This window comes from Ailuropoda melanoleuca, chromosome 8 (genome assembly GCF_002007445.2).
Source record: "Ailuropoda melanoleuca isolate Jingjing chromosome 8, ASM200744v2, whole genome shotgun sequence".
Lineage (NCBI taxonomy): Eukaryota > Metazoa > Chordata > Mammalia > Carnivora > Ursidae > Ailuropoda > Ailuropoda melanoleuca.
In genome coordinates this window covers 3,854,051-3,876,822 of record NC_048225.1, presented here as the reverse complement: position 1 = coordinate 3,876,822, position 22,772 = coordinate 3,854,051, and the positions used below count along the sequence as shown (strand labels likewise).

General features: G+C 40.6%; 1 long non-coding RNA gene across 1 annotated transcript in view; it reads right to left on the bottom strand.

Annotated features, from left to right (window-relative positions):
* LOC117803275 overlaps nucleotides 1-22,772 on the bottom strand; it is a 192,460-nt gene that overhangs the window by 76,845 nt on the left and 92,843 nt on the right. Inside the window, exon 2 of the long non-coding RNA XR_004626964.1 lies at nucleotides 7,673-7,755. This is a non-coding gene — a long non-coding RNA (uncharacterized LOC117803275). The remainder of the gene's footprint in view (nucleotides 1-7,672; nucleotides 7,756-22,772) is intronic.

Here is a 22,772-nt window from a genome sequence, read left to right as displayed (position 1 = left end):
CCTACTGATTTTTTTTTCCGACATCAGCAGGTGAGACCCTCTATGAACAAAAAAATTATAAAACCATATGATCAAATAATAACTGTTCTGTATTTCTCCAAACACATCTAAGCAAAGGCAAAGCCTGAGAAGGATTATGTTGAGAGAAGACATTGATCGTAACTGAAGAACACTAGCTGTCTGTGAAGGGTTCCCTGTGAGTGAATGAATAAGTGTGGTGGCCTGACATGAGGAGAGGAAGAGGAGGACAGGGGAAGAAAGAGAAAGGCAGAGTAGGGAGGCAGATTCCTAGAGGCAAGGTCTTCAAGAAGAATACATACCAGTCATGGGACGGAGAATCAAAATTAGGAATGTACATGTATAGGGACCAGAGCAGAGGGATAAATTTAGCAGGTCACAAGTAAGGTTTTGCAGTCATAAAACAGGCAATTTGACACAGAAGGAATTCGGATCCAGAGATCGTATCCCGGGGACGAGTAAGACAGCACAGGATCAACATCTGATAGTAGCCACTTGTTTTCCCTTCAACTCAGACTCATTTCACAGAGTCCTGCTTAATTTCCACCTAGCAAAGAAGGATTTAAAAATACATAAAAAGATCTCATCAGAAAAGCCAAGCTTAGAAAACACAAGAATTTATTCCAAAATGATAGAGTCTATTTTAGGAATCATAACAGTAGCCAAGAGAAAGATGACCCTCCTACGTCAGGTCCACAGAGACACAAATGATGTCACGCCCAAGAGCGTCCACCATGCCATCTTTTTGGATGGAAAGCTACATGCTCCGTTGGATGAAGGGCTGGAGGAACAGAAGGAGCTCTACAGCACAGACGGATGGCCTGTAACAAAGTCTTGCAGAAAAGGGTTTCAGAAACAGGACTTCCTTCATTTTTCACTTGACTCTCCCTATTCTGCTCTGATCATTTTGTTTGATTCCTTAACAACTTTGCAATTTTTTTTTTTTTTACTATGAGATTCCTCTGCTGTAATTGTCTACCATTCTCTACATTCAAAGACCTAAGAAAAGACTCCAGTGCAAGCGAGAGAGAAATTGGTTTCATTACTTTTTTTCTCACCCACCCTGTAAATCACCAGTGGAGGTAATTACAATAACTTCCAGCTTAGCACGTATTTTCTCCCCATGTAATAAGATTAAAACCCAGCCTGTCATGCCGCCCTGTTATGGTTTATAGATGGAATTTTTTCTTTCACTATCTGTATTTGATTAAACACTATTTCCACTTCAGCTCTGACTCTATCTGTTTTCCTTGTTATCTCACAAGGGATTTTGCAACACATCCCTTCTTCCCTGTACAGGAAACACAGCCTCATTCCTAGGATGCAGTGTGCTGTAGAACTCATCACATTTCCATTTGTTACAGATTTCTAACATTTTTTAAATTGGACAGCTTTCTTCTTCTTTATGATGAAAAAAGAGAATGATTTTCAGAAATAAAACAAATGAGAAAAGGATTTATTTGGTCTCTTTAAATGAGTTGAGAAGTTTTTAAATTGTGCCAATAAATCCTCGTTTCCTGCTGTTCAGTATCTATCAGGCTAGAAAACAATATAATCCACAAGCAGAAATTTTCAGATTGATCCCTGAGTGCAGGGTAGGCGAGTTTAGTATAAACACACACGCATACACATGTATATATGTCATGTGTGTATATATATATATATATAAAATGTAACATTTATAAAACATAAATATATATATATTTGTGTTTATTTCTGCTATTCCAGAATTACATTAATATAAATCAAAGTGTAGATAACCATTCAAATTAATGGGGCCCTCTTTGTAAGAAACAGGACTATGTCCCAGTTGGCAATGGTATTGGTGTGGATAACATTATTTCCAAAAAAGAAAATAAGCAGGTAAATAAGGAATCCTCAACATTAGATAGACAAACAGGACTGAAGCGAATCCTATTTCCCTTTTTATATTTCTCTGGACTCTTTTATACATTTATAAGATGATTTTGGAGTACAATTTGGGATCAACAGTATATCTCTCGCGTTGACTATACCCTATTACCAGGGTCCAAGTCCCATTTTGAAACCTTATCCTAACAGCACCTCCTCCCCCGAATAGCTCAGTATGCATACGCTATGGCCAAGGCAAGACCCCGCACATCTCTCTGTTCCCCCTACCCTGTTGTGACTTCCTCATATCCTAGCAGCACTTAATACAATGGATTAGGAAACCTCATCACAATTCTCCAATCTTTAAATTACATAAGACAATACTAAATTCTACAATGGCTTTTACTTCCATTAGCTGTAATACTCCCCAAAGAGTAGAAAAGCTGGAAAAGAAAGTATGGAGGTTTAACTTCACCTTGTTCACTGGAAAACTAGGAGAAGCCTTCATGAAAAATCCTTTAAAATGTCCAAATCTTCCTCAAAATAATCTGAATAATCCATAGGGAATGCCTCTCTGAATTTTTTCATTGTGTCTTTAAGTGCTGAGGGCCTGTTTGTCTTTGTCCTCCCTCACAGTGGCCCTGTTCCCCTACAAGACCGGCTGTCCTAAGTCGTTGCAAGGTCAACAGTTAACAGCATGGCTGCTTTTCCCTTGCATGAAGTCTGATGGTTTTCCTTGCTTTCTCCTGTGTGGTAAAAAAAATACTCTTTCACTTATCAAATATTTATCGACATCCACTATCTGCCACACAATGTTCTATACTTTTTGCTGCTCTTGGAGAGACTAATATTCTAATGGAATATCTAAAATAATCAAATCTTCCTGGTTTGCCTTCAACCTTTCTATTTTCAAAACTAAAAGTTCTGTGTCCTAGGGATCCCCTCAGTCTTGGGTAAATCAAGTTGGTTGGTTATTCTAGAGAGAATCACAGTTAGACAAGGCTTAAAACTCTGGGGAAAAAAAAAAACAACAACATCTTTTTCAGCGATAGCTCAAGTTGGTTGTTGTGGAAGATTCTTGTAGATATTGGCATACATCTTGGATTCCATAGCAGGTGGACCTTTTTCTCTAAAAAAAAAAAAAAAAAGCAGGCTTCCTTTAAACTCTGATTTCTTACCTGGCAAGCAGAGTGGGATCGACGTAATTTAAGTAACAAAATTTGTCTTTTTTGGTCCTTCCACTCCCACATCTTTTCCACATGATATTCGCATGCCCTCCTCCTTCATGCCATGCCAAATGACCATGCTAACTGTCCAAGGCATGACCACTGGAACATGTAAGTCTACACACTCTTTCCCACACATGCGTTTCATGCCTCCAAGCCTTTGAACACAAAAGCCCTCTTCCTCCCTATGGCAGCATGCTACCAATTCTTCTAGGCTTGGCTCAGCCATTGCATTTTTAGTAATACCTTCCTCCGTTTTGGCCCAGTAGGATGAATACTTACCTATATTCTGTTCACATGGCAGTTTTGGCTAGCCTTTAACAGAGCAGTGCTTACTCTTGAATATAATTACGTGTTTCTGCATCTACCTTAGAATTTGTGTTACACCGGGCAAGAAAAATCTATCATTTATCTGTTTCCCCAGTACCTGATACAGAGAAAATAGAAAATGCTTGATACACACTTTTGGACTTTGTTTCTAGAATGAGATAAACTGAACTCCATGAAAAGCACCTTTCAAAATACTGGATAAAACATGACAAACATTATTTTAAATGTACATTTTGGATATCAAGAAACCAAGAGAAATCCTCAGAGATCAGTAACAAAAAACAAAGTTAAAGTGGTTAGTGTGAAGCTACCCTGGGGACTTTTCCAGCCTTGGGTACCAAGGAGCATAGCTTGTGGTGGCTACATGAGGATAGGAAAATAAGCCTTGGTTTTGAGCAAGGTCACCAGTTAGAACTGAAATGTCTAGAAAGTTTCTTAGCCCCTGAAATGCTATAACTCCAGTGAAGGAGTAGACAATCCATAACAACATTTGTTATCAGAGAAGTTTGTCTATTCAGGAAAGGCAGTTGGCCATATACATATATATGTGTATTTATATGACCACATAAGCATATTATATGGTCTTACACATATATGTGTATTTATATTAATGTACATATATGTACATTATGTATTTATATGTATATACATATTTAAATGTATATTTATGTATGTATACATAAATGTGTATATATTATATATAAAATAAAATACAAGGCCTCCCTGAAAAAATCACAGACCTGTTATCACATGATTGTAAAGTATGGATATATACTACATCAGGGGTCCAGGAACCCCTAAACCACTAAATTAATAAGAAGAAACATTTTTCTCTTCCCATTTTTCCTGGTCTCTCCCTCACCAGTACAAATAATTTTACTGGTCCTATTAACCTCAATTCTTATCCCTGAGGTGACACAATGAGAGCCTGATGATAAATCCTGCACATATTGGGGTCTACTGCAGGCAAGAAACCACAAGACTATGAACCCAGACATTTACATAGGAAAGAGAAAATCATCTCCTTTCCCCTCTAAAAGGAAGGGAGAGGGGAGCCTGGGTGACTCAGTGGTTAAGCATCTGCCTTCAGCTCAGGTCTTGATCCTAGGGTCCTGGGATCAAGCCCTGCCTCCAGCGCCCCCCACCCCCAAGCTCAGGCTCCTTTCTCAGCAGGGCATCTGCTTCTCCCTCTCCCCCTGCCCCTCCCCACCACTTGTGTGGGCTCTCTCAGCTCTCTCTCTCTCTCTCCCAAATAAATAAATGAGCTGAGAGAGGACCAAGGCCTTTAGCTTTACCACTAAAAGGAGGTTTCCATGGTCCTGAATCTAAACTTTAAAAAATTATTAGGATTTTAAGAATTCAACATAGATGCTGGGCAATAATATGAATTTACACACTCCATTCTTTTTTTTAAAGATTTACGTATTTTATTTATTTATTTTTTTTTTAAAGATTCCATTTATTTATTTGAAAGAGACAGAGACAGCCAGCGAGAGAGAGGGAGCACAAGCAGGGGGAGTGGGAGAGGAAGAAGCAGGCTCATAGCAGAGGAGCCTGATGTGGGGCTCGGCAGAGTGGGGGGAGGGGCAGAGGAAGATAATCTTCAAACAAACTCCCCATTGAGCAAACAGAGCCATTCCAGGACTTGCTCTCATGAGCCCTGAAATCATGACCTGAACTGAAACCAAGAATCGTGGCCCAACCAACTGAGCCACTCAAGCGCCCCTCAACTTAATTCTTAGGTGTCAAAGAGGAACGATTACAGAATGCGATTTTATGAAGATATAACAACACTATCAGTAGAAATATGAAACAGACAAAAATAAACCTATTGAAACAAGCTCAAGACCTTTATGCAGAAATATATGCCATTTTATAGGAAGACTTTTCTAAAGACCTAGGTAAATGGAGAGATATAATCTAGACATGAATTTTAAGACTTTTTTATTATTACATTCAATTAGCCAACATACAGGACATCATTAGTTTTCGGTGCAGTCTTCAACAATTCATTAGCTGTGTAAAGATGTCAGGCTTCTGCATGTTCTTCCACAAGCCCTATGTAATTCCAATCAAAATAGCAACAGTATCTGAAATTCACATGTAAGAGCAAATAGGCAAAAATAACCAAGACAATGTAAAGAGCTAGATGGTTGGGCCTCCAATAAAGAGTTTATGTAAAGTTATGATAAAGAAGATGTCATTGTTCCAGAGTTGGACAGGAGAGCCGATGCATACATACAACAGAAGTAGCACTGTGAATCAGCAGGGAAATGATCTCTTCTGTAAATGCTCCTGTAGTAATTTTTATATATATTTATTTTTAAAAACTAGATCCCTACCTCACAAAATAAGACTGAAGTCCAGATCTAATAAATTCTAAATGTGAAAGCTAAACTTTTCAATAAAAAATGCAAGCAAATATATTCAGACCCTTGCAGCAAGGAAGAATTACTTAAGACCCCAAAAGCACAAACTAAGAAAAATATGGACAAGTTCAACTTCATGATACAGAGCAAATACTATCTTAAAAAGTTCATTAGATACACTACATTTTAGAAATTACTTACAATGTTCATGACCAAGAAGGGATGAATATTTAGTATTTATAAGGAACTCTTTCAAGTAATAAGCAGGCAAACAATCCAACAGAAATATGAACAGCTAATGGGGGGAATAAAGCAATACACTTTTGAAAAAAAAATCAACCTATTAACTAGCAAAATGCAAAATCAAATACAATTTAACAAATACCATATTCTCAAAAATTACAAATTTGGGTAATAGCAACTGTTGGGGAGGGCAGAGTAGCTGGTATTGAGAAGGAAGTGTATGCAATCCAGAATTGAAAATCAAATCTCAGCCCTGCCGTTTACTAGTTGAATGACCTTGAACAAGTTGCTTGATTTCTGTGCCTCATCTTCTTATACTTAAAATGAGAATAATAATAATGGTACCCAAACCTGTAAGACTCTTACAATCGGAGTTGATGTGTGCAAAAATAAATAGTACAATTCAAACACGTAATAAGCACACAATAAAGCCTACCTTGTTGGAGTGTAAATTGGTGCAACCCATCAAAGTACCATTTGTCGACATTTAGTCAAATTAAAATGCACAAACTCAAAACACACCATTCGACACTTAAGTGTAAGCCCTTATAAACCTAGTCACCTTACCATCCTTAATTGACTTTGACAAGAGGCCCTATGACTTCTTTGTGTTTTTGACTTTCTAGTCCTCATTCCCACTTTTATGGACATTTTGAACTAGCCACTGACTAATCAATATTTACAAGGAGTCACCATAAACTTGACTGAACTATGCTCATGGAATGATTGCAAATGAAGCACAGGAAAACAATTAAAATGAAGCAAAGATGGGTCTAGATCCTACCGTCTATGACAAATATGTGAAGAACCCATTTAACTGATCAGCATGTCGGGGATTCAGTCTTGACTCTACTTTCTAGTTTTTGTAACCTTAGAGAAGTCATTTCACTTCCCTTAGCTGTGTTGCCTCTTCCATTAAATGATATGATTTCTAAAGTCATTTCCAACCTAACAAACAATTCTTGTAGGCAGGAGAATGCCCTTTGGATGAAGCCAGTGTTTTTCAATAGAGCTGGGGAAGGAGCTGTCCATCAGTGTTAACAACCTCAATGTTAATGCCCTCAAGTGACCTTCCCAAAGTTCTAATAGTCCAGAGATACAGGAGCCTTTTAATGTGTGTTCATTTTCCAAGGTAGAAAATAGCCTTCAAAGATTCAAGAAACCAATCTACTACGGAAACTGGAAAATTCCATTGCTCCAGTTCCCTTGTGTGACTGCTACTTGGAAGATGATTCTTTAAAACATTAGACATCTGGATACTGCCCAAATGCCTTTCTTTCACAACTGTTTAGAAAAGAAGATAATCAGGAAGATACTGACAGCAGGTTTTAGAATTCCTATTAGATATGGTTACTGCCATTAAAATGGCAGACTTGGAGAATACAGACACATAAAAATATCTAGCCTCTGGGCAAGACTTGTGTCATATCATGTCACCCATATGAATATTTTTCCATCCAAAACAAGCTTTCAGTTTAGGAGCTTAAATAGAAAATCAAGAGGGAGCCATAAATAAAAGATATTCTCCAGTGGGTTTACTTTTTAAAAAGAAATTCATTAAAAGTTAAGCATATTTATTGTTAGTCAATTAATATAATCCTGTCTACTGAAAGTAGTGGTGGTTTTAACCCTTACCTTCTGGTAGCTATCTGGAGCAGTCACATGATGTAGATTACGCTGGATTTCTGGAAGTGTCTAAAATTGAAGGGGAAAGCCACCTGGAAGAGAAATTAATGATTTATGTGTGTATTACATTGATGATATTTGCTGTTCATTCAGCCCAGTTCTCTGTGTTCTCCAGCTCTCAACTCTGAAATAAGCTTTACCGGGAAAGAAAAAAAAAATTTGACTCCTGTTCTCCATGAATATTAATGGTAACAGCCTAATGAGGCACAGGAACTGTGACCTAAGTCTTTTCAATCAGAATACCTGGACAGTCACATCTTTTCTTGACAAACACTATTCTGTGGCACAGTGTTTGCTGGCATTTCTCAGGTCAGGAAGGGCTTAATGAAATAGGAAGTTAGCAAACTATACGACACAGAAGACTTATGTCAATGTTCCATAATGTATTTCTTCATTCAATCTTCAGGGCCTCGTACAGAGTTGTTCAAGAATTTACTATGCATCATAGGTCATTTGTCCTCCAATGGAATGTATGTTCTCTGTCCAATTTTATCAGGTGAGGGGCAGTTAGGGAATTTGACTGCTATTACGTAGTTCTGTAACAACCTGAGCCCTTCAGGAGTCTAAAGTGGTCTTTTTCCCACTTCTTACACATGGGGAATGGGGACATTCCTTTACTTACTGGCCCTAGACTCAACTATTGCTCAGTTGGTGTCAAGTAATGGAATATTATCTACCTGAATTCAAAATTCAGGTACACTGTAGTTAAGTAAGTAATCCAATATTCTGTTATTCCTGCATGGCTTTAAATAAAGTCACTTACAAAAACGTTTTTTAAAGATAATTTAACTTTGCTCAGGCATTCTTGCCCTGAATAGAGAACAGATGTAAATTATACATATTCTTTAAGATTCAAATTTGTGTGGGCACTGCGCTAGTAAACAAGATAGGCATGCCCCCGGCCTTCACGGAGCGCACAGACTAGTGATGATGAAAATGAGATTTTGGGAAAAAGAATGGGAAGAACCGGCTCACCTCCGAACCCAGAGGGTTCAGCTTCATGTGTTAGGTTTGAGCTATGTGTGTTCCTAACAATATCCTATCAAAAGGGTGATGTGGGGTCACCTAAGATCATTTTTTAGCAAAGGAAAATCAGTGATTTTCAGGAGGAAAAAAAAATCTAAGTCAAGAAATCAAAGCAAATGACAAGAAACTGTTGTTCCTTTTTTTCCAAATGAGAATAAACAAGTATGTATTTTTTAATCAGGAATATAACCTATTCGGTACGAAAAGTGGAACTACTAAGTATCTAAAGGATTTTTCCTAAAAACAGATGCATTTTCTCTTTTCTTTGTAGCACGAATAGCTCTGTATTCCAAGTGAAAAGATGCAAAAAACAAGAAGAAAATTGATAGAACACATCGCTATGGGAAAGACGACTGTATCTTTCAGCTCAAAGCAATTTGGCTCAGAGAATGCAGAGAATACCAATGACATCTTAATGTGTTCAGTCAAACAGAATCAGATAATAGGAGTTGCTAGATTTTTCTGTGTCCTAAAATTCCTCTCTGTAGCCCCTGATAGATGCACAAAACTTTCCTCTTTATTAATTACTTATCTACAAAAGCATATTCCTCTTCTGAAAAATTTAATTTTTCCTCAGGACAAAATACAGTCAGAATATATCTTTTCTAATAAGTACATTTTGAAACACTATGAATGAATATAATTTTATGTTTTAGACTAGACTAGCCTTTTCAATAAGGGGTAATAATTTGCAATTCTAAAATTCACTTATGTTTTTCTTCTGGAAATAATTTATTTCAAAGGAACTTCCCAAAGCTTGTCTTTCTTTCTTGACAGAATAAAGATCACAATGAAATGGTATTTGTCATTCATATAATGTAGCCCAAGAAAGTGAAAATTGAAAAAATCATAACACTGTTTCTTGAAATTACAGGAAACAAGAAACTGACACAATACCTCTAGAGAAATAGTTGTCCCTTGATAAATTACTTTTGTTTGCTACCATTAAGTATTGCTAAAGAAAAAGAAAAAAAATAGCTTTAAATGTTGTTTATCCCATTTACTTTCTGAATTCACACCTAATAAAATAGACTTTTGAACAAATTTTCTTATAAAAATTATGATCCTATGTATTCTAACAGTCATGTTTATATTCTAAAATACTTTAAAAATTATTAAACAGTTAAAGTAGTGTTTTAACAAATTACACAGAAGGGGAAATCCATATCCTAGTAAAGGGTCCAGAGAAATAATTATATGCAACATTTTTAGGGCTTGAATTGTACTATTACATGCATTTTACATTCTTTGTCTCAAGTAATCCCTATAAATAAAAAAAAACAAACAAACAAACAAACAAAAAAACCCGTAGGTACATATTGTTAACTATCTCCTCACTAGATGAGGAAAAGGATACTTGGACAAGCTGGTTAGTTTGGCCAAAGTCACACAGCTAGCAATGGCAGTGTTGGTCCCCAGATCTACCAGACTTGCAGTCCCCTTCTCTTAACCCCTTCCCTCAACTGTTTTAGGGGTACGTTCATAGCAAACTGTCTGCCTCCGTAAGTCCTCTGCAAATCTTGTCTCTGGACTACATATAGGCCAGGAAGGAGAAAATGAATCAAACTAAGTGGTAGGTAAGAAATTTTTATTTCTGTTGGTCCAAAAGGTAGTTTTACCTTGCAATCCCTTATCTTTTTTCTTCATTAACTTTCTTAAACTCTCCCATGCCCCCCATATTTGGAAGTAAACAAAAAAAACCTCCAGAAAGTTCTGTTATGGGCTGAACTGTGTCCCCACAATAGCTATGTTGGAGTCCTAACACCTTTGTCTGTGAAGGTGACCTTATTTGGAAATGGGGTTTCGTAGATGCAATCAAATTGAAAAAAGGTCATTAGGATGGGCCCTAATTCACTTATGACTGGTGCCCTGATAGGAAGCAGGAGATGTGGACAAAAACATGCAAAGGAGAAGGTCAAGTAAAGACACAGAGGAGATGGCAACACAAAGAGTCAGAGGATGAAGGAATATTGCCCGAGGCCAAGGGTGTGTGAGCCTACCAGAGTCTGGTGGACACAAGGAAGGCTCCGTTCCGCCAAGGCACTGGAAGAAGCTTGGGATCAGATATCTAGCCTCCAAAACTAAGGAAAGAATTATTTCTGTTGTTTTGAACCATTGGGGTAATTTGATATGGCAGCCCTTAGAAATGAATACAAACCCTAAGGAAGAAAAAGATGGGAATTGTATGGGCCATGACATCCCCCTCTCCTCTATTAGGACTGAACTTCACATGTCACTGGTCAATTCAGAGAAATATTTGATTGAGACTAACTTTATCTCTAGCTATCATAGCAGAGAAATATGATTTATATTATTGTTATTATATATAACCCAGTCCACATGAAAAATTCAGTGTTATTGATGAACTGTCTTAGTCAGTTTGGCCTGCTCTGACAGATTACCATAGACTGGGTGGTTTGTAAACAGCAGGAACTTATTTCTCACAGTTCCGCAGGCTGGGATGTCCAAGATCAAGGCACCAGCAAATCTGGCATCCAGTAAGGGCCTGCTTCTCAGTTCTTGTTCTGCCATTACACAGCAGGAGGGGAAAGGGAGCTCTCTGGGGTCTCTTCCATAAGGACACTAATCCCATTCAGGAGGGCTCCATCCTCATGGCCTAGTCACTTCCCACAAGCTTCACCTCCAGGTACCATCACACTGGGGATGGGTTTCACTACATGAATTTGGGAGGAGGTGACCAAAGTGCCCAGTCTCTAGCAGGAACTTGCTGAGGAGACTGGACACATCATCTGAGGTCTGCCTGTATCATACACACTTTGACTCTTACCCACAAAGAACAAAGAAAAACAGAGAAATTGCATGAACAGTTGCAATGCAGTGACGTCATCACTCCCTTTTCCCTTCCTCCTGATTTTTCATTAATTCCAGGCCTTATTTTAGCAAAGTTAAATTATTCCCTATCAAAAGGCATCTAATTGCACCGCATTACTATGATCCAGACTTACAGCTCTCCAGAAACTCCTGTCCCACTGAGATTAACTCACCAGATGCACAGTTAAATTTAACCTAATTCTTCAAGATATTCATACCAACCACCTTGGTCCCCCAATTCTCCATTCTCTCTGGACAGGAGTCAAAGGGGAGGATAGGAATTGGAGGGTGGTTGAAGAGGGAATGTATGTATAAATATTTACCTCATCACTGCTTTACACTTCAAACATTTTATATTTTGCACACACCACCTCATTTCATTCAACAGGGCAAAATTGTTTCCATTTTACAAATGAGGAGGCTGAGGCATAGAGGAGATACTTGGCTTTCCCAAAATACCAACATTGTTAATGCCAGATTGGGGAGGACATATCAGGTGTCCTGAATCCTAGTCCGGTATATTTTCCACTATTGAGTCTCATGCATGTATCAATTCTCTAACTTCTCAAGAAATACAATTTTTCCTGGATAACATATTTTTTTAATAAGAAAAGAGAAGGGGAGCCCTTTTTAATAAAAATATTAATAATTAAAAAAAAAAGCCCTTCTGATCCTTCCGCTCAGCTCTCGCCCTCACTGTGCTTACAGTGCTGTGTAGTGGTGAGTAGGACACATTTATTCCCATCTGGGTTCTGGCACTTGCCATCTGAACGGACTAGGGCAGGCTGCAGGGCTCCCGCCACCCGAAGCAGCAGGGAAGACTCAGCTCAGGGCCCCGCACATCGGGAGCCCTCAGTAGGACAGGCCGTGCCCCTCTTCAGCCCGCATCCTACACACCCGGACTTGCACCCCGCCTCACACAGCCAAGGGAGGGAGCTGAGGTCCCCTCAGAGGCAATGTGCTTTCCCAGCATAACCTGCAAGTTAGTCACCTGCCTGAGGAGGGCCTGTTAGGACACCCACAGCAGGGTGTGTTTCCGCTAAACCGCAAGTCTCTTTGAAGCACTAAGATGAATAGAATGTAAAACTTTTGTTGTGAAAGTTAATACAATATGAAATCATCTTAAATCACCTCTCCTTTGCCTCTGGTACCCTGAGCCTTTTCTCTGTAAACATTACATTTTAAAACAATTTTACTCTTTACCATTGGCCTTTCTATTGTCATTCCATTACAGAGCCTTTTCTCTGTAAACATTACATTTTAAAACAATTTTACTCTTTACCATTGGCCTTTCTAATGTCATTCCATGCTTGAAGCATTATCTTTGAAGAAGCAACATGAAGAACATCATTTTATTCAGTTTGGGGTTTCCTGTAATGAATATGCATTAGCTTCCCAAGAAGTATTTATTTTAACAGCAAGAAAGTTCAGATGGATGAAAAAAATAGGACATAAAATGACCTACACCACCATTGCTTTAAAATCCACCTGTTCTGGGCATTAAGCGATATATAATGTGTGAAGTTCAGAAGAGCCAGCCTTTGAGTCTTTGTGTCATGAATACACAGTATTTGACACCTCTGAAGCTACAACAAGGGGTTTGATGTCCCCCTGGAGAAGCTGAGCAGTCTGGGGGCTCTCAGTAAAGGTCCACATGTGAGAACATCTTCCTCGGGTGGCTCCTCGCTAGCACCCGGCACTACCCGTGCTCAGCTTTTCCCAAGCTAGGGTGGCCTTGAGCACAGAGACGCAGAACCCTGGCCCAGCCCCAAGGGGTTCTTCCAAACCTGGGTCACAAACACTTGCCCTGTCATCCGCATCTGTGAAGGAGCACCAGCACCTCACCCTAAAATGGTTAACAAGTTATCTCCAAGAATATTCTGCCTTCCACTAAGCACACACAACTCAGCAAATGTGCTGGAGGCTAATCCCTCACATGGCCTGTGCGTGGTCCAACCATTTGACATAGACACACAATTTCCCAAGAAGATGTAAAAACATCATGCGTGCAGCGACTCAGGACAGTAACATGTTTTAATTGAGAAAGCCTTCCTTAATTTGCTTTATTCTGATAATTGGGAACAAGACGACAATGATCTGCAGGGTGTTTTTTTTTGGGGGGGGCTGTCTGCCAAAAATATATAGATTGTAAAAAGGAAGTTCACAATCAGTACACAGAGGGAGAAATAATCAAATAATTAATTGATTTCTCACTTGAAACAGATACTAATTCATTCAAAAGATATGTATTCAGAGTCTGCTATGTCCAAGGCACTGAGTTAAGTGTATATCAAAGAATGTCTTTCCAAAGATAGAGATGTAATGAAGAGAAGGGGCACCTGTACCCCAATGTTCATAGCAGCATTGTCCACAATAGCTAAATTGTGGAAGGAGCCGAGATGCCCTTCAACAGACGAATGGATAAAGAAGGTGTGGTCCATATTTACAATGGAATATGACTCAGCCATCAGAAAGAACGATTACCCAACATTTGCAGCAACATGGACGGGACTGGAGATTATGCTAACTGAAATAAGTCAGGCGAGAAAGAACAATTATCATATGGTTTCACTCATTTATGGAACATAAGAAATAGCAGGGAGATAGATAGGAGAAGGAAGGGAAGAATGAAGGGGGTGGTAAACAGAAGGGGGAATGAACCACGAGAGACTATGGACTCTAGGAAACAAACTGAGGGCTTCAGGGGGAAGGAGGGTGGGGGACTGGGATAGGCCAGTGATGGGTTTTAAGCAAGGCACATATTGCATGGTGCACTGGGTGTTATACGCAAGTAATGAATCATGGAACACTACATTGAAAACTGAGGATGTACTGTATGGTGACTAACATAATAAAAAATAAAAATGTCCTTCCATTCCCTGAGCGTATAGTCTAGCACACTGTACAAGACACGTACATAGAACATAAAACAGGAGCAGTGTTGGTAAGGACCAGAGGAGGTCATCTTTGAACTTGAATGACAGATCACATTTTAACATGTGGATAAAGAAGTGAAGAGTGATCCAGATAGATATAAGAAGAAAAAATAACACACTAAGATATAAAAACTTGGAGAAGAAAAATAATGTTAATAGAGCTAAATAGTGTACATGAAGGGATTAGAGGAAAATGCATTGAAGGAAGTGGGAACCTGTCAGGGTGGATCTTACTGGAAGTCTGGGATGAGGCGCTGAAGTTATCTAAGCAAGGGAGTACTACAACCAGAATTTTCCAAGGACATAAAGATAATGCGTGAGAGACAAACAGAAGTGAAACCACTAGAGCGTCACTGGGCTAGCCCGATGAATGTGGTAATAAAAAGCAAAGAATAAGCTCAGGTGTGTTACCGTTCATACGGCCCTGAACACCCGCTCCATCTGTGGGACTGGCACAGGAAGACAGGGAGTCAAGGAGGAACCCTTCACTTGAAGTCTGGGCAACCAGAAGGAGGGTGAGGCCATGAATAGAAATGGGTGACTTGGGTTCAGGTGTAACAGAATGGGAATGGACTCCATATATTCAAGGTGATTCCCCAGTAGGAAATGTAGGCGAGGAGACTGAAGAGAGAGAGAAAAATACTGAACTGGAGCTCAATAGATAGACCATGGTAGACACAGAACTCCTAAGAATGGTTTAGATTTTCAGTGGGGGGAATTAAAAGAATATGTCCAAGGCAGGCCCCTGGGGCATCCGTTTTGTGGGTATGCCCTGACAAAATACAGGGAGATTTAAAATATCCTCTCACAGTTCTTGAGGCTGCAAGTCTGAAATCAAGGTGCCAGCGGGTCATGCTCTGTCTGAAAGCTGTAGGGAAGAATTCACTTTGCCTCTTCTAGTTTCTGGTGGTTCCTGGCAATCCTTAGTGCCCCTTGGCCCTGGGACAACATCATTGTTGGACCCACCCTAATCCATGACAATCTCACTTTAACTTGATTCCATCTGCAATGACTCTACTTGCAAATAAAGTCCTATTTGTATTTGCGGACCAGCTGTGATCCCCTCCACTTGCACTAAAACTACAAAGGCATCCTATCACCTGTCCCTCTTGAGAATGACTGATGTGAACCTTGCATCATTTTGATCTTTGCTAACTGTATTATTCCTCACTAAAGTAGAACACACGTTTTTAAAAAATGCCCTAAGGAAAATGCCTCTGTATAATTTAATGGTATCTCATTTTCCCTAAGTAAAGCATATCCAACAGTAAAGAAACTGTTTGCCAAATTTCCTTGCTGTTCAAGTTATCCCCACAGGCTGGGCTCACGGTGCCTGCCTTCTGCTTCACAATCCTGCCAAGAAGGTAGGACAACTGTCGCGATGTGCAGTTTACAGGTAAGCTGCAGAGAAGCCTCATCCCACTTCACACGGAGAAGCACAGAAGGACCGGAGGCCCAGGTCTGGGGCACTGCTGTGACATTACGAATTGACTCATCTTTTATGGCCTTCAAAGTTTGGACTTCACATTCATCGGCACCTGCTTTTCCTGCGGAAGTGATTTGTTCACTTATATAACCTAATGAAGACTGAGCTTGATCAATTTAAAGATCTTGATAATATCAAATTTATGGAATATTTGAATACACTAGATGCATCTGAAATCTTGTACCCCAAATAGAAGATACACATTCATTGACACAAAAAGTTGGACAAGTTTCACACACAGGGTGATTTAAAATATCCTTTCACAGTTCTGGAACAATGTCACACGCACCTGAGACATTAAAGGAAAAGAGTATACTCGATCACAAAACAAATTCTCAAGAACTGAAGAATATGTATAATGAAATCATGTCTGAACAAAGTGTCCTAAAATTGGAAATCAAAATCAAAATGAGCACTTTGAAAAGTTTCTGTATCAAAAAAATCAGAAGGAAATTAATGTTTAGAATTAAGTCCTAGTGACAGCTCAGAACATCCAAACTCGGAGAACACAGTGAAGGTAGTAAAGGAAAATACTACCTTAAATATTAGGATAGAAGAACGACTGGAAAGTTATTAGCTTAAGTCTAAATATGAATAATAGATCAAAACCAAAAAAAAGAAGAAGAAACTAATAAAGGGAGACAGTTTTTCTGTTTTCCCATCTACCCATCCCCTTCATAGGGATAGTGGAATATCAGGAATCAGAACTGAGTCCAACAACAAGAAACCCAGAATTGCTTTGTGGGGCCGCAGGATTTCTAAGACATCTATTTTATTTTTTTTTTAAGATTTTTTATTTATTTATGTGACAGAGAGATAGCCAGCGAGAGAGGGAACACAAGCAGGGGGAGCAGGAGAGGAAGAAGCAGGCTCCCAGCGGAGGGGCATGATGTGGGACTTGATGCCGGAACGCCAGGATCACGCCCTGAGCCGAAGGCAGCCGCTTAACAACTGCGCTACCCAGGCGCCCCTAAGACATCTATTTTAAATGCTTTCAGCATGGTTTGAAAGAAGAAACGGGAGGCGTTGCAACTGGACAGCACGATTAAATGCTTTCTTATCAGAATGGTGTCCCATACTGGTTTTCCTTAAAAAGTCAATTATAACTGCCTTTTCAAAATATAAATCTAGAGAAATGTAAAATTAAAGTAACTTTTCAGATAACATCTAAAATGTAAAATACAGGGGAGAAAATTAAATGTATATTAGACTTTTGTCATTTCTAGGATTTGTGAAAAATTATAATACTCAATTCCTTTACATTTTCTGTCCCAGCAGAGTGACCAAAGACATCAGATGCAGGACTTTCTAACCTTAAAACACATCATCCCCAGAGGCAAGCACACTGGCTAATGGGGCTCAGGATGTCTGGTGGACAACAGCAAAGAAAAACAAGGATGAGATGGCAGCTCTATTGCAAACCGATGGTGTAACATCACAACTGCCCAGCCCCACAGAACCCAGGAAATCGGGCAACTCGGGAGACGAGCAAATCCAAAGAGATGAAGCCAACAGAAGAGCAATCCCAACACCTATTTGCTAAAGGTGGTATTTTAATCTGAGAAAAAGTTCTTAGCTCTTTAAGCATTTCTGTTCCTATTTGACATATTATCCAGACACATTGTCTTCCATATGCTGCCGTATCACTTCATATGCACTTCCGTAATTAATTTATGGTATTTTAATTATCCATTAGAGGTCTGCTCTCTGGAATCAATCAGCACGTGGGATGTTGTCTGTCCATTGCGAGTGCGCTCCCTTCAGGACGGCGCTGGGCAGGAGGCAGGAGTGGGGACCACGCACAGCCCACGCCTACAGCGGGCCTCAACTACAGCTTGTGGAGGACAGCAAAGTGGGGGAGGAGAGGGGAAGGAAGCAAGGAGGCACACGGAACGTGAATCAGGAAAGGAAAGGAAGTACAGAGGAGAGGTGACTGGCCTGGCAGGAGCCAAAGGGGATGATTTACAGCCTCGCTTGGAGAGAGCAGTCAGGAAAAACAAAAACAAATAGAGAATGCACAAACAGTAATTTGAAGTCACAGCATTTGGACTGTTGGGGATTATTACTTGACTACTTTATTAATAGGAAAACAACCACTGAACATGCCACACCTGTCCCTACCAGATATTATGCTCAAAATGTGAAAGAATTGCTGATGGCATGGGATATGGAAAATCCACATTTACCTGAGTTAACTAGTTCTCTCCTTCTATAAATTGGCCCCCAAAGGGCTTCATTTCAGATACATGGGAAACATTATGTATAACACAGCCTATTTACTGGCATCTATCTCCAGATAACTGGGGAAGCACTGTAATAATAAGGTAGAAAAATGTCTTAAGACTCAAAAGGCTTCAGTAAGAATTGAAAAATTCATGGGACAACAGAGAAGGACAGAAACGGGTCACGTGTGTGCCCATACACCAGCGGCTCCATTTTGCTTCAAATGACTTCTGGGCGTAGCAATAAATAAATCTGTGCAATAGGTGGAATCCTTATTCTTTTCTTAAGAATGGCTTAAAATGACAAATGAGTTCATGCGAACAACACTGTGCTCAGCGATTCCTATAATAGATACTGCACATTTATGAGGGGACGGTGCAAACCATAGAGCCAGCCCTCCCCTGAATGTCTGGTGCTAAATCACCAGACTCGGCTCCGTAAACGCCCGAGCTGTAGAGATGACCGACAGCTCCCCACCTATAATGGGCTGCATGAAGAATTATTTACTAAATCCAGGTAGCCAGCATATGACACTGGACCATCCGTGGCTTAGATCTCCTAGTTATTATCTTAGTTTTTAGAATGTTTCACTTTTGTGCTTGGGGGGGACAATATTTATAGCATATTCTTTCTCTGTCACTTAAAAAAACGTGCGGAATATGGATTGCTTAGACCTGTAGAGAAACCTATATATTACAAAAGTGCCAGATGACATATACAAGGGAAAAAAATACCACCCTGCATTCCACACCAGCCCTTCCGCCAATGAGAGCACCCACCTATCGAGCCCTCGCTCACCATGGGCTAGGTCCTGTGTGAAGCTTAAGTGACTCACTTACCGTGGTGTAGCTTGCAAATGCCAGAGGCAGGATCTCAATCCAAGTCTGTCTGACAAGAAATATAGTTTTTTCAATATATACTCAAATTTTATTTCAGTTTATCCTTATCCCAGCCCCGGAATTAAGCCAAGCAATCATAATTGAATGAATGATTCCTTCATCCATAATACATTCACCCCTTCAGTCAAAACATGTTGAGAGCCTACTATGCACCAGTCATCACCATCATGTCAAAGACTGACATCTGGAGAAGTTAAGTCTTCTAAGATTCTCTTTCCATTCTTTCTGTTTATGCTTTTTCAAAACATCCTATATTGATTATCCATAGTCAATCCAGAGGAAGGCAGCTCAACTATTCAGACATCTGTACTGGTCTTCGCGGGAGACACAATGTCGGGCACCTGGCCAGTCACTAATAGCAAGCCTTAGGAAGCGGGAGCCGGCGGAGCACGGCTGCTTCCAATCCCGTAATACGTAATAGGAGACTGCATGTGGTTTGTCACCCTAAAGAGATGGAATGTACCTTGGTGACACACACCTGAAACATGAAAAGCTATTTCTTCTTACGTAACTTTCCAACAGATACGTTGTTACTGGCTTTCCTCTAAATACCGTCCTCTTTCAGGACGCTGTTTAATGTCAAAAAAAAAAAAAAAATCTAAGGAGCGTAACTCTGAATTGAAGCACCGACTGTCCAGCCGTGGGCAAAGTGCCTCTCTGGTTTGAGGTAAGAGTGACGGCCGTTCTGGGCAGCGAGTTTTCATGACTTCGTAACGTGAATTACAGATGACCCAGGGCAGTGACTGTGGGGGCCGCTCCTCACTGGGCCCCTTAGCTGCGTCTCAGGAGTATGAGGGGAAGAAGGAATGTGGCTGGACGTCCGAACATCACCAACACCACAAATGTTCCTTGGGAACGGCCAGAAGGCAGGCCACTGAGGCTGGAGAGGAGAGACAGCGAGCAGGTAAAGACTGACTGAACCTAAGAGAAAAGGGAGACTTTTTTATTTGAAGAGAAGGAATTTGCTACCTGAGTGTCAACTCCGAAGCCACAGCTGGGTGGCCTAGGAGAGAGGAGTTGCCATGTTTCCCTTCCTTTGAGGGAAGCGTCTGGATTTGCACACTGATCACCACTGCTCACCTTCTGAAGTATTTGAGAAACTCGATTTCCTGCTTTCTATTTTATTTATGCTAATGTGGCATTTCGTGTTTATTACAATTATTTTTCTGGAAGCAGGGCCGATAGCTTCTGACACCCCATTTACTTACTGTTTCTCTGTTAAATTGTAAATAAACCATTTTGTTCACAATATTCAGATTGTACCAACTCATACTACAATAGGTAGAGCCCATGGGTTTTTAAGTGGTCACTAAGTATTTACGATCAGACCTATTTATAAGACATTTCCTAAAAAAATTTTTGAAATAAAAAAATAACAGATTGATAAACATGGATGAGAGGCAGCAAAAGTATAATGAAATAGATTGTGAACTTGAAGAGCCTAGAATTTAAATTTGAGTTTCAACACAAAACACTGAGGACACCTTGGACAACCACCTTAACCATGACTGTGTTTCTTCAGCTACAGAACGAAAATATTACTCAGGGGTCCTCTGAGGTCACTCTTGTGGAGGTACAATGGCTCTGCATTGACTGATCACAAATATTTCACTAATTCTGCCTCCATTTTCTTAGAAGACCTCCCTGAAGTCTCCTCCAGTTACTTATGGAAGTCCCCGGCTGGGTCTCACAGGACCGAGGCCACGTCTGCCAGCCATGGTGCACGAAATAGTGTCCCGGCCTCCCCTCTGTGCTCTCTGAAGCCTCCCTGCACACAGCGCTGCTGGGGAAAGCCTCACTGCCATTCCAAAGGTTCCACTCCTAACATCTGAAAAACTTCAGCCTCTCCAGCTGCGAGAATCCAGAGTATCAAGGGCAAGTAAAACATTCCTCATTGGAGTCATCGAGGCATCAGGGCCTCAAGGCATCTCAAAGGGAAATTTTGAAGACTGCCTTTCCACCCAGTTGTGATCACTCTGGACAGCCCAGAGTGGTTTCTATCTCAGAGTCCAACAGGCTCTCACTCCTCCAGCTTCTGCCACAATCCCTTTCTCCACAGAGCTCCCAGGGAGTCCCGAGGGCTGGCCCACCCAGGAGCTGCCACAAACCTGGGAGTGTTGATCTCTAACTCTGGAGTGTAAGTAAGCCCCACACCACCCGAAGCCATCAAGAAATTTGGGTTGGCCCTTTTCCTCCCCTAGGTTGTTTCTGAATCTGGGAGCTTCTGTACTTCAGGGGAAACCAGGGAAAGTCCTGGTTCTCAGTCCAGGGCATCACACTTCACTATGCCTTGCTCAGGTCCACAGCGTCATCAGGAGGCTGGCTGCTTTCCTGTAGCAGCTCTGTTCTGGCACGTCAATCTCTGCTTCGGGGCGTCTGCGGAGATTTCCAAGAGTTTTGTACCCACGCCTCTGAAGGCGCCCTTCGAAGTGAGTAGGACGTGGGTCAGCCACTTGCAGAGGCTGCCCCTCTTCGGTCCTCTGAGTTTTAAGGAGCTTCATGACCACTGCACCCGCTCATGCTCCCGTTCTCTCCCCTTCACCAACAGTATTATAACCACCTCCTTCCTGCCTCAGATGATCCAAGTAGAAGGGCACAGACCAGAAGTCACAGAATCACTTAAACACAGATGCACCTGTTTCATCCACAAAGTAGTACATGCTATTTGAACAGACATTAACAATTGGAAGATTTTAGCTTTAGAATTCATGATTTGTGATTTCTGTCAGTCAATCAAAAGAGCTGCCCAGTTGGGCTCACATTCCTGCATGTTAAAAGTGAGAAGTAACTGAGCAGCACTCCAGTTTGGGGCATACCCTCCACTTTTCCACACTCCTCACTACTCCCTACTGTGAAACATTCTTCTCTCTTCATTCATTTATGATACCTGGTTGGCCGCTGTAGTCTCGAGATTCCCTGGCTTAGACCTTGTCCATAAAGACTCCATGGCAAAGTTATCTTTTGTACTCTGGCCTTATCTGGCAATTTTCAGCTCTGAAACAGAAGGACTCAATGTTCCTCCAGGACAAGAGCATTCAGAAATCCAGAACATGGGACCTGGCTGTTGCATGGTCTAGATGAGGAAGTGGAAAAATTGAGCCTCATTCTTCAGCTACTAAGTCCAAGGCACCCTATTTTGTATGCCAGATTACTAAATAAGACTGTACCATATCTTATTTCTCCTACACTCCTGTAATATACATTATTATGTCCCCATTCTATATCAATATACCTTCCCAGTAAGCATCATTCCCTGCATGGGAACCATGCCTGTCCTGCTAATTTTCGACTTGTACCTACATCAACTTGACCCCAGCAGTTGGTGCCTGGCTTTAGCACTAATCATCATGCCTACTTCCGAGACACGGTGGGAATCAGGTGATATCCTACGTGTTACGTGCTCTCTGGGTTCAGCCTTTGCTTTGCCTGAACTCCCCAGTGCTTACCCCTGTTTCCAATTGCTATAGGCCATCTGTTCAGATTTTTCACAGGATACTAAATTGTCTGAAAAACCAGATGGATAATTAAAGCTGAAGGAAAAAAATAGGGGCTATTAAGCATCCCCTGGACACATCTCCACACTCTGTCCTTGGAAAACTGGAGGAGAAAAGAGTATGAATTTGCAGGCTGTGAGTCATTCTTCCGGA